Source organism: Nothoprocta perdicaria, unplaced genomic scaffold (assembly GCF_003342845.1).
Source record: "Nothoprocta perdicaria isolate Ctin4 unplaced genomic scaffold, notPer1 scaffold_71, whole genome shotgun sequence".
NCBI lineage: Eukaryota > Metazoa > Chordata > Aves > Tinamiformes > Tinamidae > Nothoprocta > Nothoprocta perdicaria.
The window spans coordinates 1,576,753-1,590,250 of record NW_020455988.1 but is presented as its reverse complement, the minus strand read 5'-3'; positions in this window follow the sequence as shown (position 1 = coordinate 1,590,250).

The window sequence follows — 13,498 nt, the reverse complement described above, 5'->3', positions numbered from 1 at the left end:
GCGCTGGGCCGGGCCGCGCTGGGCCGGGCCGAGCCGAGCCGGGCAGGGCAGGGCGGCCGCCCCTCGAGCCGCTCCCCGCTGCCGGGAAGGAGCCGCAGGGCGGGCGGCCCCGTCAAACTTTGCAGCCGCTTCTGCGGGAGCGCCCGGCCCGGCCCGGCCGCCAGCAGCCGCCGAGCGCGAGCGCCGGAGCCAGCGGCGCCCGGGAGCCTCCCGGGCCGAGCAGGTGAGCGGGGAGCCCCTGGGAGCACCTGGCCCCGCCGGAGGGATCCGCGGCTCTGGGCTAGGCTGGCCTCACCCGTGGGGTATTTATAGTCTTCTTGAAGAGGCCCTTATAATTAGAGCGAGCACCTGCTGTGTTTGGGTTTGCCTTGCAAATATGTAGTCCAGGCAGGGTGCTTTAAAACTGCTGCCGAAATTGTGCGTTTTTAACGTGAGCGATTTGTGAGCGCGCCTTAAAGCAGTGCCACGTACAGGGCTGAGCAAGGCAGAACTTGTGATTGCGGCCCTGGCGGCTCAGGGGTTACTGTGAGGATCCCAGTGTGTTGCGAGCCAGCGTTGCTGTGGGTTTATTTGCTGCTGTGCTCTCCTGTTTGCTCTGTGGAAGGCATTCTCGTAAACTTGTCGARGAGCAGCTCAATTAAACTTCCTGGCCTGGTGGCTGGTAATTCTTGCTTATTGTTGCATAGTTTCTGTCGTTAAATATAGCTTAAAATCCCTGTGAGAAGTGGTTAATGTATAATCTTCTGGCAAGATAATAAAAGGCCTAGAACTGAATGTGGACTAGCTGCTGCGCAGTTTAATTTGTTTTTTAATCCTTTTATGTGACTATAAAGACCTTACCATGGCGAGTATCTAATCATCCCCAAGCCACTTAACAACTATTAATTTATACATAGCTAATTAGGCAGGTGAGTACCACAGAGGTATTAACATAACAAGCTGAGCAGGTGCAAAATATTTTAAAGGACTGTAGAGCTTATAGGAGTACTGAGAATCTTCAACTGAAGCTGCATTTATAAATCAATTTGCCTTTTATTTGTTCATTGCTTTTCACTGTACTTAATCATAGGCTATAAGTATTATTATTCAACAGTGAGTTTTTAAGATTGCATAGCTGTGGCTTATTGTTCCTACTGAAACCAACAGCTTTGTTCTCTATTTTCTGTAAATTGTACTTAAGTATCCTGGGGTTTGATTTATTAGAGCTTAGTGTGGTTGCCCTGGCTGCTTTGGGATAAGAATTTCATGCTATCCAGTAAGAACTTGTAATCAAAGTCTGATTTTACTGCAGAGTGTGCTCATGTGTCTGGAAAGCATAGGTCGTGTGTACTGCATGTGCAGTTAGCAGTCATTTGGAAAAATCCAAGTGGGGAGAGAACTTGGAAGGAAACTGGGAGGTGATGACAGTAGATAAAGACAGATACAGATTCAGCTTTTGATTTGTTTGTGTACTATCCTTTAATGTGGATGGAGAAATCGGAACTTGGAGAGGATAAAGGTGACTTTTTCTGCTCTTATGTTAACCTAAATCTTGGTGAATTTACCTGTTAAATTCTAACTTCTGAAAAAAGTAGTATGGAAAATTTTCAAACTAGTTTCTGTCTAAATTAGAAATGCACTGCTATAGGTAGACATCAGAAGTAATGCATGCTTCTTGTGAAAAACTTAATTTCCTTATCAACTAAAAAGGTCCCACCTTCCTGTAGTTGAAGAGATATCTGGATAAGATTTCATATGAACTRTTTCATTATTCAAACAAAATTCATTTTTATAAGTCATTCACTAGTGTTTGTAGTAACAGTACAGAAACTAGATGAAATTAGAAATTGCTTTTTAAAGGACTGATACCATTAAAAGAATAATTATCAAAACAAGGGAGTGATTTAAAAATCTGAGTGGWTTTTCCTGTTGTGTAATTCTGATGGGCTACTGAGCTGTAAGATGCYGTAAGAGTGTTTTTGGGGAGCGGACAGTAGGGATGCTGTAGCCCTTCATTTGGTAGCGTATGGTACTAYAGTGGTCTGAGCAGATGCTGGGAAGATTAATGCAACACTAGCTCTACTGTCTCCGAGGAGCTTTGTGTGCTGGGAGGTTATTTGTACCATGGGCACCACTGTCCCAGAGATTCTGCAGGGACACTAAATCTCGGGCATCCAGGCACCACTGTCCCAGCACGGGCTGGAGACCTTGAGGGCTGCTGCTGATGRAAGGTTTTACATAATATGCATGGCTCTGTCTTGTCTATTCTGTACCTGGTAAGAAAAGTGGTATGTGTGTGTGGTGGGTTTTTCTTATTTTTTTTTATTTGTCTTTTTTTAACTGGAGCCCACTGTTTTAATGAAGCCCTAGGATGTCAATAATAAGTTTCTTGTACCAGGGCACTTGCTTCTTTTATTGATAATTCTCTCCCCAGATTTGCTGTTGTGTGGATATGCCATATGGAAATTGTAGTAACTAACTACAGTTTTTTTTTTTAACCAGCTATATTAAGTAACTTGAATCTTAATAGGGCTAAACTGTACACTGAAATTAAATCAGCTTCAGAAAAATTCATTACTTGCCCTCCAACTAAATGCTGTGTTRTCAAGGATCTGCTGTTTCCTCAGATGATGCTTGTGGTTACCAACCAAGTGAAACGTCTGCTACTGTGTTAGGTCCTTCCAAAAACGTGTGGTCTTGAGTGCAGGTTCTCTTGTTGTATGTGATCTGATGGCATAAAAATATGGAGATCCAGTTCGTTGTATGAGTGAGGAAACTAAATAGTTTGTTGGGGCTTGAGAGGAAAGCCTTTAATATGACTGTTCATAGGAGAACTTTGTAACTGCCTTCATGAGAAACTCGTATCTGGACTCTGTTAGTAAGAACGCACATATTTGATATTTACCTGTTTACTTGTCCAGATAAAATAGCCTTTTTGCAGTTGTGTAGCTCTAGGAAAGGAGTTGCTCGCTGCCTGTCGCGACTCAGTTGCTGTCAGTTAACTTGCCACAGCTACGTTGAAGTTTTGAGGACATCCCTCTGAAATTACTTATAAACTCAGGAATCAGAAACTAACTCACTGCTACCAGTGGATTGGTGAGACTTCCAAAGGGTCTGTTATGTTGCTGTGGGAAGCAATGCATTCCTGCTGCTGACTCTCAGAGTTGGGGGTTTTGATGCTCCCTCGTATAGTCTTCTGTTTCTGCTTTTTCCATGTTGTTAGATTGCCTTAAGCTGGACCTTGCTATAATGCTGAGCAAAGCAACAAGTTTCACACTAGGTTTTGTGACACTTCTGTGTATGTGGTTACCTGATGTTCTGCTCTCCTTTCTTCCTGCAGTGGAGGTGCTGAGGCCTCGTGAGTATGGCGCTGCACGTCTCAGATTTGCATCAGATCAGCCAAGTGATTTAGGCTGAACTKATGCAGAGCATTTGCAGACACTTTCGCTTAAGAAAGGTTCTGGATTTATTATTGCAAATCAAATATAATCCTGAAGTATTGAAAGTGTTCAGACTTGAAATCAGTTGATCTTAAATATGACATCCGTAGAAGGCCCTTTTAATAAGTCACCTACTCCCTAGTTGAAATAGGGTTGAGTGTTCTTTGTTTTTTTAGTTTTCCTGTGCCAAGTGTTCCAAGAGCTTGTTACCCCCTGGTGAGTGCTCAGTGGCCTCTCTCAATGTGCYTCAGTCCTATGAAATGTGCAGAAGAGTAACAGAATGTTTGCTTATGCACACTGCTTCCTGCTTATGTTTTCCCGAGTGCTGCACGCTTGGTTAGTGGAGCAGTCGTAGAAATTTGCCTTGTTTTAAGCAATATAATTTGGCAAAAGGAAAAGGCAGCTGTGAAAACTGTGCCCTAGAGTTTAGGCCAGGCCTCCTCTGTGGAGGGCAGGATGCCACCGCGTATCCCGCCAATGGCTCTAGTAACTCTGCCTGGTTGCAGCCCTTGTCCTTCCCCCACATCAACCTTGTAAATGGGAAACAGCACTGACCGTTGGTGGGTGCTTTATGAGGGTGCCAAATCCCAGTGCCCGCGCTGAGGCTGAGCACAGGCGCGCTGAAGCAAGATGTTCTCATCCCTGCTGCTTCCAAGGGCTCTAAAACTGCAGTGCTGCGTTACTGACTTGCTAGCGCTGAATGCCTGCTCTGGCGTTCTCTAGTCTGGTCTTCTGCCAGCTCTTCTGTATTATTTTAATATGAAAGTTTAAAAACCATTGGGACTTAAAACATGTTACTTTCAAAATTTGGYTTTAATATGGAAGGAAAAAATACTACAGATTAATTGCTCCTAGTTCATATTTGATGTTTCTGGTAACTTGCTGCCTTCAGGTGCGTATAGGAACTAACAGCAACTTACTGTTAGGTATTGTAGCTGAAGAAGTTAACTTATATTATTTGTAGTTCCTGTCTATTAAGAACCTCACTATTCTAACCAGTAAGTGTTAATCTAAAACCTTTTTTATAGTTCAGTTCTTGGGAGTATGAACTTGTCTCATCTGGTTTGCCTCTGGTCTTGTGCACTTATTGGAGTATATTGCTTGACGAGAACCTCTTCCTGTTTTGCAGCATACCACCTAGTTCTTGCAGAGGTGGTTGAGCCCCAAATTTGGCTCTGCTTAAGTCCAACCGAAGATTGTTTCTCAACCACAGTTCCTGAAGAGGTGTTGAGGCTGTCTGTGCTTTCACAGGATGGCTTTGTTCTGGTGCATATGTGTATTTCATACAGAGCTATAGCAAGTGATATTTGAAATTCAAGTTACTTGTCTTCACATCATGTAGAGCWGTCTGTGTAATGTGCCAGCAGTGTAAAGGTAGTCTCCAAGTKAAGTAACATGTTAAATACAGAACTGTTCTGTGTTTCTTCCCATTTCAAGAAGAGAGAATTGGCTAAAATCCCGTGCTTACTACTATAAGCCCTCATATACTAAGATGGAAAATTTAGTCTTTTCCCCCAGAAATCTGACTTTCCTATTGGACTCATTTTAGTCTTAAGCAGAAGGACTGTGATGTCCCATCTGGCTATGAAGCAAGTAGAGTGTTAAAGGCATTTTGCCTTGTAAGTTGTCTTGGTAAACTTGCSCAAACAGCCAAAATTGAATGCTATATATGCTGTATAGCTGAACTGCAAGCTGTCTGGGCTGACTGTTTTTGTTTGTTTTTGTGGTAACCATGGTCATTAGCTTAGTCAGTTTTAGGAAATGCACAGAATAAGCTACTTTCATGTGCACAAATAGGCAAATGTTGTGACAGATCTGGTAAGAGAGCTGGTCTGGTCTGTGTGTAAGGGGATGCAGGGTATGTGTGTCCATAAGAAAGGTCTAGGTGACTTGTACAGATAGAAATAAATCCCAAGGTTGAACAGTACTAAAAACCTCAGGCACCTAAAATCTAATAACTTGAGTAATTAAAGAAACTTTGAGCTTTAGCACCTGAATTGTATTTCTTGATCTGAGTCTTATACTAAGACTTTTTTAAAAGCATAACCAGCCCATAGATCCTAGGTGGGTCATGTTTTCAGTTCATCAGGCCAGGGTCTCTAGCTGCCTAGTGAAAGGTAGTTCTGTGGCTGCGGAGCAGAACTGCTTTGAGCAGCGCTGCCGGCTTTTCCTGGGTGCATAGGGCCAATATGCACGTGTGCTTTCTTCCTGTGCCTCCCTGCAGCCCTCATGTAGTGAAAATCAGAACAGTCTTTGGCACGGCAATCCTTCCCAGAACAAACTGTGCGGCCCTAGAGATGTCTTCCAGATTGGACCGTGATGTGTGTGCGAGGCAGCAGGTTGTTGGTTACGGGGGGGTTGCATCGCGGTGAAAGGCCGGCTGCAAGAGGAGGGCGCTCCYGGAGTTCTCCGCGATCGTTTCGGCAAATCATGCGAGGACTTAAATGTTTAATCCATTTTTAATGGGTGGTATTACTCAGCAGGTATTAGACTGATAATATGTAACCTATGATTTAGTCGCTTGTTGCTTAGGTGGAACATGAAAGATGTAATTTGACCTGTATTTATAGAGATATTCTGTGGTGTTTTTGGTTAGAATCATGTTACAAACTTTTCTCTTGTGATCAAAAAGTTTGTGAATTGCAGCACAGTATTTTTGTTGTCTTTAACAGTGTGATTCAATAGAGTAGAACAGACTTAAATTTAATTTGCAGAAAATATATTGGTTAAATGGAGCAATTATTGTTTTTATCATGGGTAAGGTGTTAGGATGCCCTCTATTCACATGCATGCACCTCTTGGTGTGCACATGGACTGAGTCTTGCGCTTACAGCTGCACGGTGGATCAATGGGACCAGCAAGCACATGRTAGAACTTGCTAGCATAACCATTTAAAAGGAAAAAAGAAAAAGGCTTGGGTGCTGCATTCAGCTAAATAAATGGTGCCCTTTGTGGGTGGTAGCTTGTATGGAAAGTCCTGAACCAGTGCTGTGTTTGTAGCTTGTCCTAATAAAACAGTTTTAAGAGATCAGATGAGTAGGGATTAGCGTAGGATGTTTCAGACTGTCGCCTTGGGCTGTCATGGCTGTCGGTGTCGCGCTGGGACTTGCAGACTGATGCAGGTGTGTCCTTCCTAATTTGCCTGTGTTAATCAGGAGAGCTCCTGTCTTGCTCCTTTGCAGCACTGTAGCTGTTTCTGTGGTGGTGTTACTGTTCCTATGCAGACTGTCAAACAAAGCAGTTGATAATCTCTCATTTAGTATCATGCTTTCCTTGTGCCTCYACACTTCAGTTACATGGCTATGAAGCTGTGATCTCAATTGCTACTTAAAGTAGTTGTATACAAGATGAAGTTAGCATGATTCAGCCTCTGCATCAGGTCTGTTTGCAACTTCCCTTCATTCCCTTTCCACAGCAGATGCCGTTCTAGCATAGATGTGAATGATTAAGGTAGTAGTGCTCCACTGATAGTTGGATTGCTGTCTTACTCGGGCAAGATGCTATCTTCCCCGAGCAGAGCAGGGGGACTGGGGCCATGTGCAGTGGCATTAGCTGCTAAAAGGCTCTATGGGAACCTTTCCCAGAAGAGCTGACTCCGGCACAGGGTGGATGCTGCAAGCCCTGGTGTTGCTGGCCCACATTTAGGTGGGCACCTGAGCAAGTATTGCTGCACAGGGGAGATGCTGAAATCCAAGGTGCAGCAGTGCCTGGCTTTTGTATCCATAGACAATAATTCTCTTATGTATTATTCAGTTAGCCTTAAAGGTGTAAAATCGGTTCYAGGCTAGTACTTGGGCTGACCTTGTTGATGCATGAAAATCTCTTGTGGCATAACTGGGATTTTCAAGCAAGATTCATGCAGGAGCAGCATTCCAGCAGAAATACCAASCTGTAAGCAGATGTTCTTCACCTTAAACATACGTGATAATGCTGTGCATAACCATCGCTTAACCTTCTGAGTACAGCCTGCCACGTTAACTGCATCCCCCTGTTATCTAATAATGATGAAACCTTTTCAGACCAAGCCAGAGGCCAGATAGACACTAAGACTTCTTAGATGTGTAAGAGTTAAGTTGTTGCTTTGGTCCTTTATTCATTTTCAAGTATCTGCTCTGTTGTTGCAATTTGGAAACTGTTTTGGGTTGATAGTTTTTGAGTGAAGGCAACCTCGAGTGACGGGTGCATAAAACCTTTCATTGCTGTTGCTTCTCTTTACCCTGTCAAAAAAGAAATTCTCCCCTGAAAGAGCACAGCAACCGCTTGCTTTTCACTTGGTGTTTGCTGTTTACAAATCACTTCTGTGTGTGGGGATTTTTGTGAGCAACTGCGGTTGATTGCTGGGAATCCTCTCTAAATGACCACAGTGCAGTACTTTTTGATCCAGTTCAAGAGTAACAAAGAGCTCTTACTGTTCTTTTATTAATCTTGTGATACTGAGTCTTTGAATGCTGGATAGATACTTTGACTCTTGTAATTTTTTTGTGTTTTTTCTAATAGGAAGGTGTTTTTGAAAAGTTAAGGTCAAGCATTGATGGTGTGTTCTCTAATGAAACTCAGCATTGTTCCTACATGCAGCTACCCTGTGCTTAATTAAATGAAACATGTTTTTCTTTTCATATGAAATAAGGTTACTGTTCTCATACTGAAGTTGTTGTGTAGCTGATGGAGAAACTAGCTTATGGAATAAAAAGGGTCTTTACAATGAGAGCTCATCAGAAAGACTCGATTGGAAATGACACATGCAACAGAAACAACCATTGCTGCCATTCCAGCTGCTTCTATGAAACTTGAAGGATTTTGGTCAACTGCCATCTTTTATTCTCCAGTAGGGTTTTTTCAAGGAATAGTAGTTTGCCAGAAATCTGTGTTGAATTGTTTCTCTTTTTTCTGTTTCTGTATAGGTGGATTTTTGATTTTTGAAGTTGTGCCAAGATGCAGTACAGTGTTTAAGGAAACATCTCAGTGGAGTGGCTGAAAACTCGTGTCTCCTGTTTGCTGAGAAGCCCCGGAAAGCTTTCGGTAACAGACAAGGCCCTGTGAAAATCCCCAGGCAAGGGTGGCTCTGTAGGAGCAGAAYACCTGATGGTGGACGAGCAAAATGAAGGCTCAGTAGGAACAGTGTTCTCAAGTTCTGCACTTTATTCTTTAAAACTGACCACACAATAGTTCCAGTCAAACATAGTCTCCTTCCTCAGACTTTTGTGACTGTTAACAGAATTATTGGAGTTGAATAACCTGTGATCCTTTCCCTTTATTTTCTGTATGTCAGGTTACTTAGCCTGTGATATTCAATCTCACTTGTCCTAGTGAGTGTGTAGATGGGATGCTCTGTGACGYACCTCTGAGGTGAACCTCTGAGGTTCAGGCTGCTGCTGTGTAGTATTTTGGGAGCTGCTTAGTGCATCCTTATTTGTCATTTTGTAGTGTCACCTTCCCCCTCTCAACTTACCTATGTGAGACTCCTTTATAGCCTCATTTTCTCCTAAAGCAGTATGAGGTTTCATATCTGAGTGTATATGGGATGGGATGTTAAAGCGTTTTAAAATCCCTTAAAATACTTTTAAAAATATGAGTCTTAGAACCTGAGACGAARATGTGATTGAGCTAAACGCTTTGGGAAGTTCCTCTCTTTCTAAGTCTCCGTTCTGAATGTAGCATTTGGTCAGCAGAGTTCTTCTGGCTCTTCCTCTGGCTGSAATTGAGAGTCTTTCTCATGGATGGCAAGATGAAAGCAGAATTGGGCTCAAGTTCTGTCTTGTTTTAGTTTTAACTGTGAAAATATTTTGATTCTAAAGTGCTAGTGCAACTGATCAAATTTTTTAACAAAGAAATAGAAAATATTCAGCTGGAACTGAACACTGCTCAGCCGACAGCCACTTTTGGCCAGCTTGTGTGTACACCTAATGTCTGTTCCTGGTTAGTTTGGGTATTCATTTACTCTCCTGTACTTCTAAAGATAAGCTGTGCTAATGAAGAATTTCCCTTGGTCTTACAATGGGTAGAAGTTTCTATAAYGCAGTCTGAGCCAGCCTAACCTTAGCATTTCCACCCCACACTTGGCTATTGCTAGGATAAGTGCGACTTSAGAGATTCACTTATTCAGTTGGCACTTTTTCTTTAGTCAAGATACTCATTTGCAGCTCTTTAGCTGAACAGACGTGTGTTCACTTTGTATACAGACAAGATAAAGCTGTTACAAAGGAATTGTCAAACACTRCAATGAGAAATGTATAATGGATTTTCCAGGAGCGATGCAGAAGGGCTGTGTTTGTTTATTYAGCTATTTGCTTGCAGGAATAACCACTGCAAAATTAAAGTTGTAATGGAAATTCAGAATGGGCGCCGCTAGGTTCTTGAAGTAATTTCTAAGRGCTTTTAGAAAGCAATACTTTTTCCAAACTATTGGGGTAGGGATTAAAATGAAARGGTGAAGATCAGAGTTTGTCATGAATGATGAAAGGCCTCTAAGCCAAAGCTCCTGAGAGGCTTGGCACGGGAAGGCCTGAATGCTGCAGTGAGCTTTAGTGCAGGGAGGTCGAAGGACAGAAAATGCTGCTTATGAAAGGTGTARTTTAGTAGGGATGCATGGAAAGAGATGTGTAGTATTTTGGAGATGTCTCRGTAAGTGCTGAGGTGAGTGGTCGCTCTGTGAGGGGCAGTAGATAGCAGGGCTGTTCTTAGCTGCTCAACTTATCTGCTGATGTCTAGGGTGGTGTCTCAAGTAGAAATAGGAAAATGGGAAAAATTACTGTAGAAGGAATTTGGGGGGAAATTAGTAACTACTTCCTGCTGCTGCCCCACCATTACTAAACACTTGAAACTTTATTTAACAACGATATCTGAGGTTACAGAGATGCAGTGTGACGGGTGGAAGAATGAATTGTCCTGGGGACATATCCTTTGCTTCATGAATTTCTAGGGGAAACAAAATTGAAGGAAGTATTGAGGTGTGGAACTGATGTGTTTGGTGTTTAAGGCTGAACAGCGTTGTCTATCTTAATGTAAAAAGGGAAATATTTTTTCCTCGGCATAATGTGGAAAGTATTTTCTTCTATAAATAGAAAATCCTGAGCTAATGGAACACTTAAATTTAAAGAAGACAGGAGGCTCTGTTGGAAGCTTAGATTGTCTTTTTTCGGAGGGAGGGGAATTAACTGAAACTTCAGGGTCACTGAATGCTGAATATATTGTCCTTTATGTTTTGTGTAGTAGGGTGTAGCATGGTAAATATTGGTGTAAAAAGTAAACATCAACCAGGATACGTGTACAGGATACTCTAGGGAAGGAGGAGAAAAGGAGGGAGGGGGGAATAACTTTTCTGAAAGGGGCTGTTCTCATTGCTGAAGGCTCCCAATACTGCAGGTGCTGCTCCTGTGCAGGGCTCGGGTTTGGAGTGTGGGGAGCAGCAGCAGGACTGGSGCTGTGTGAAACTAACTTGAATTATGGCTTGATGTTGGCCAGTTTAAAATCAGCTCTGTTCTGAGAACATTGTTGTAATATAATTAAATATAACCAGTRGTTAAATATAAATATTTGTATTAAATCTTTGTTAAGAAAGGTGTACATTTCAGTGGTAGAATCTTTTGTCAGGATTGTACAGCATGTCTCTGTGCATGCTTCTTATTTATTGCTTGCTAACATCTTAAGCATACCTTGTAGATGAAAAGATGGTCCTTCCTTTTACTTTCTGGAAAGGTATCCTATTGCTTTGGGGAAAGAAAAAAAAAAACTAAAAACACTCATAAATGTGGAGGCTTGTTTTGGATGTGGTACTGAACTTTCTGGGAGCAGCAGGAGGGGGAGAACCTGAGAGGAATTGCATTCCAGATGGCCAGGATGCTTTCAGGGTGTATCAGCGSTGACGGGCCCGCCTTCCCTGGGCAAAGCACCTGATGGTGACGGCTGTAACGGAGCCCCTTGGGAGCCGGATGAGTCAGCGYGGCTCCCAGCGCCGTGCGCGCGCACACGGGGTGACTAATCCGCGCCTGACGTGTCGCCGTGTGCAGGGCGGCTCAACCCCTGCCCTCCGCCGGGCCGGGAAGCCCTGCGAGCAGCCCCGGGAAGCGGGTGGCGTGTCCAGCATGTGCAACGAACAGCAAACACCCCAACGCTGCCCTGCCCTCCGGGAGGGATCTCCGCTCGGAAAGGGAGTGACCGTGTCCTGAGCTGGAGCAGGAGGAAGGGAATCTGCATTGAAGGGCTTGCGGTGCTGGGGAAGTTGCTCGTTACTGCATGGAAACCTGAAGTTCGTGGGAGGYTTCTGCTGGCGCTTGGTCCAAATTGCCTTGTCTGATAAGACTGAGGAAGAACAGTGACCTCCACTGCTAGGTTTGCAGAGTGCCTATAAAAGTCATACTGGGGGTAAAGGTGTAAGCGCAGTGCTGGTTGTAGTGCTGTGGAAYAGGGGGTGATGAATCATCTCTTCTGTCTTTTGTTTGAAAGCAGCTGACTTGCAGCTCAACCRATTCTGCTTAGACCACTTTTCTAAAGACTTAAATCACTTACTTTTTTCCAATTTTTGAGAGGCTAGATTAAACAAGAAGAGATCTGGGTTGCCTCCTTTCTGGAATGGAGAGGTTGTGATGAAGTTGTTAACCTGTTTGTGAAGAGGTGAATGCTTTTCAATAGCACTCTGTCAGCGCAGGTTGGCATTGAGGATTAGGAGGAGAAAGACTAAGTTCTCTGAGAGACTTTTAAGTGGTTTGGCCTAAAGAAAGCTGAAACCAGAGAATAAAATGAAGCCAGAGAATAAGCAGAGATAATACTGGATACTTGCATACTCTGCTCGAGACAGTAACATCATCTGTTAAGCACTGCAAGACTCTAAGAAAGCAAAGATTTATCTTTGTTATGGAYTAAAAAAAATCAGAGGGGTTCTATAGCCAGGAGCACATTTATAACTTAAAAGCATTAAGGGTTTCAATTTTCTACAGGAAGCTTGCAGGGAGTTGTAGCATGAGCTATGTTTAGTAAGATCAGCTAGGACAGGGATAGTCATTTCAAGAAATTACACTGTGTTTCAGTAGCTATTCCAAGTTTATCTTCAAAAGTAGTGTGCAGGAACTTTCCTATCTTTTCTTTTCCTGTATTGTCAGGCTAGGGAACAAATGTGCAGAAATTTTTAGAATGCACTGATTTTAGGTAGATTTGAGTGTAGGTAGGTAGGAGTGAGGCAAAAGCTGGTGGAGTAGCTGAAGAGACAGGTCTCTGACTGGGATCTAGGGGAAAAAAACCATGAGGTTGCTGAAAGATCAGGTTAACCTTTGCTGGATCTCACCTGATCTCCAGCTGTGCAAGTTCTTCCTTCAATACTTTATTATAACTATCACATAAAAATACTCCAGCTGCATCAAGTGATTATGGGCTACCCTTAGTAAAAGGARAAATACTATGTAAAAACTCATTCAGTCTTATATATTAATTAYAGTATTTCTAATCTCAAAGTAGGTAATGTTTTAAACATCTGTCTTGCTCCAGTATGGCAGTTCATACTTGAAGCAGCAGAGTAAGAATGACAAATTTGGGAAGCATGTGCTAATATTGACTACTCAATACTTGAGAAAACCTAGTATTTTGAGAAAGGTTTTGAAAGCTCCAAACACTGGATYAGAGACACTGACTGTTAATGAACTTAGTGTGGAAATTATGTGGAAAACAAATGACTGCCAAGCTGAATGCTTGTTCTAAAGTTGTAGCATGAAGAGCCAAACGTGCAAGTGCTTTCTTGCACTAAAATCTCTACCCCCCCCAGCTAGTGACTGCTTTTTAAAGGATAGTCAAGTCAAATGAGGATTAGCAAACCAAAGAAGCGACTTGTCCCAAGCGGTTGGATGTTTAGAATAAACTRTTTTCACTCCTGCTGTTTGCCTGTCTTGCTCTCCAATATTCTTTYTGGAGATGTGTTGGTCCTGACTGCAATTGCTGCCCCTGCAATACTGCTGAGTGCAAAGCAATGCTWCTTGACAAGGAGCCTTAAAAACTGAGGCAGCACCAAAAAACTTGGCCTAAAAACCTGGATTGTATCCCTTATAGGAACTGTGCTTTGTGGCTTTGTTATTTGGCCGGTTTTGCATGAGGGT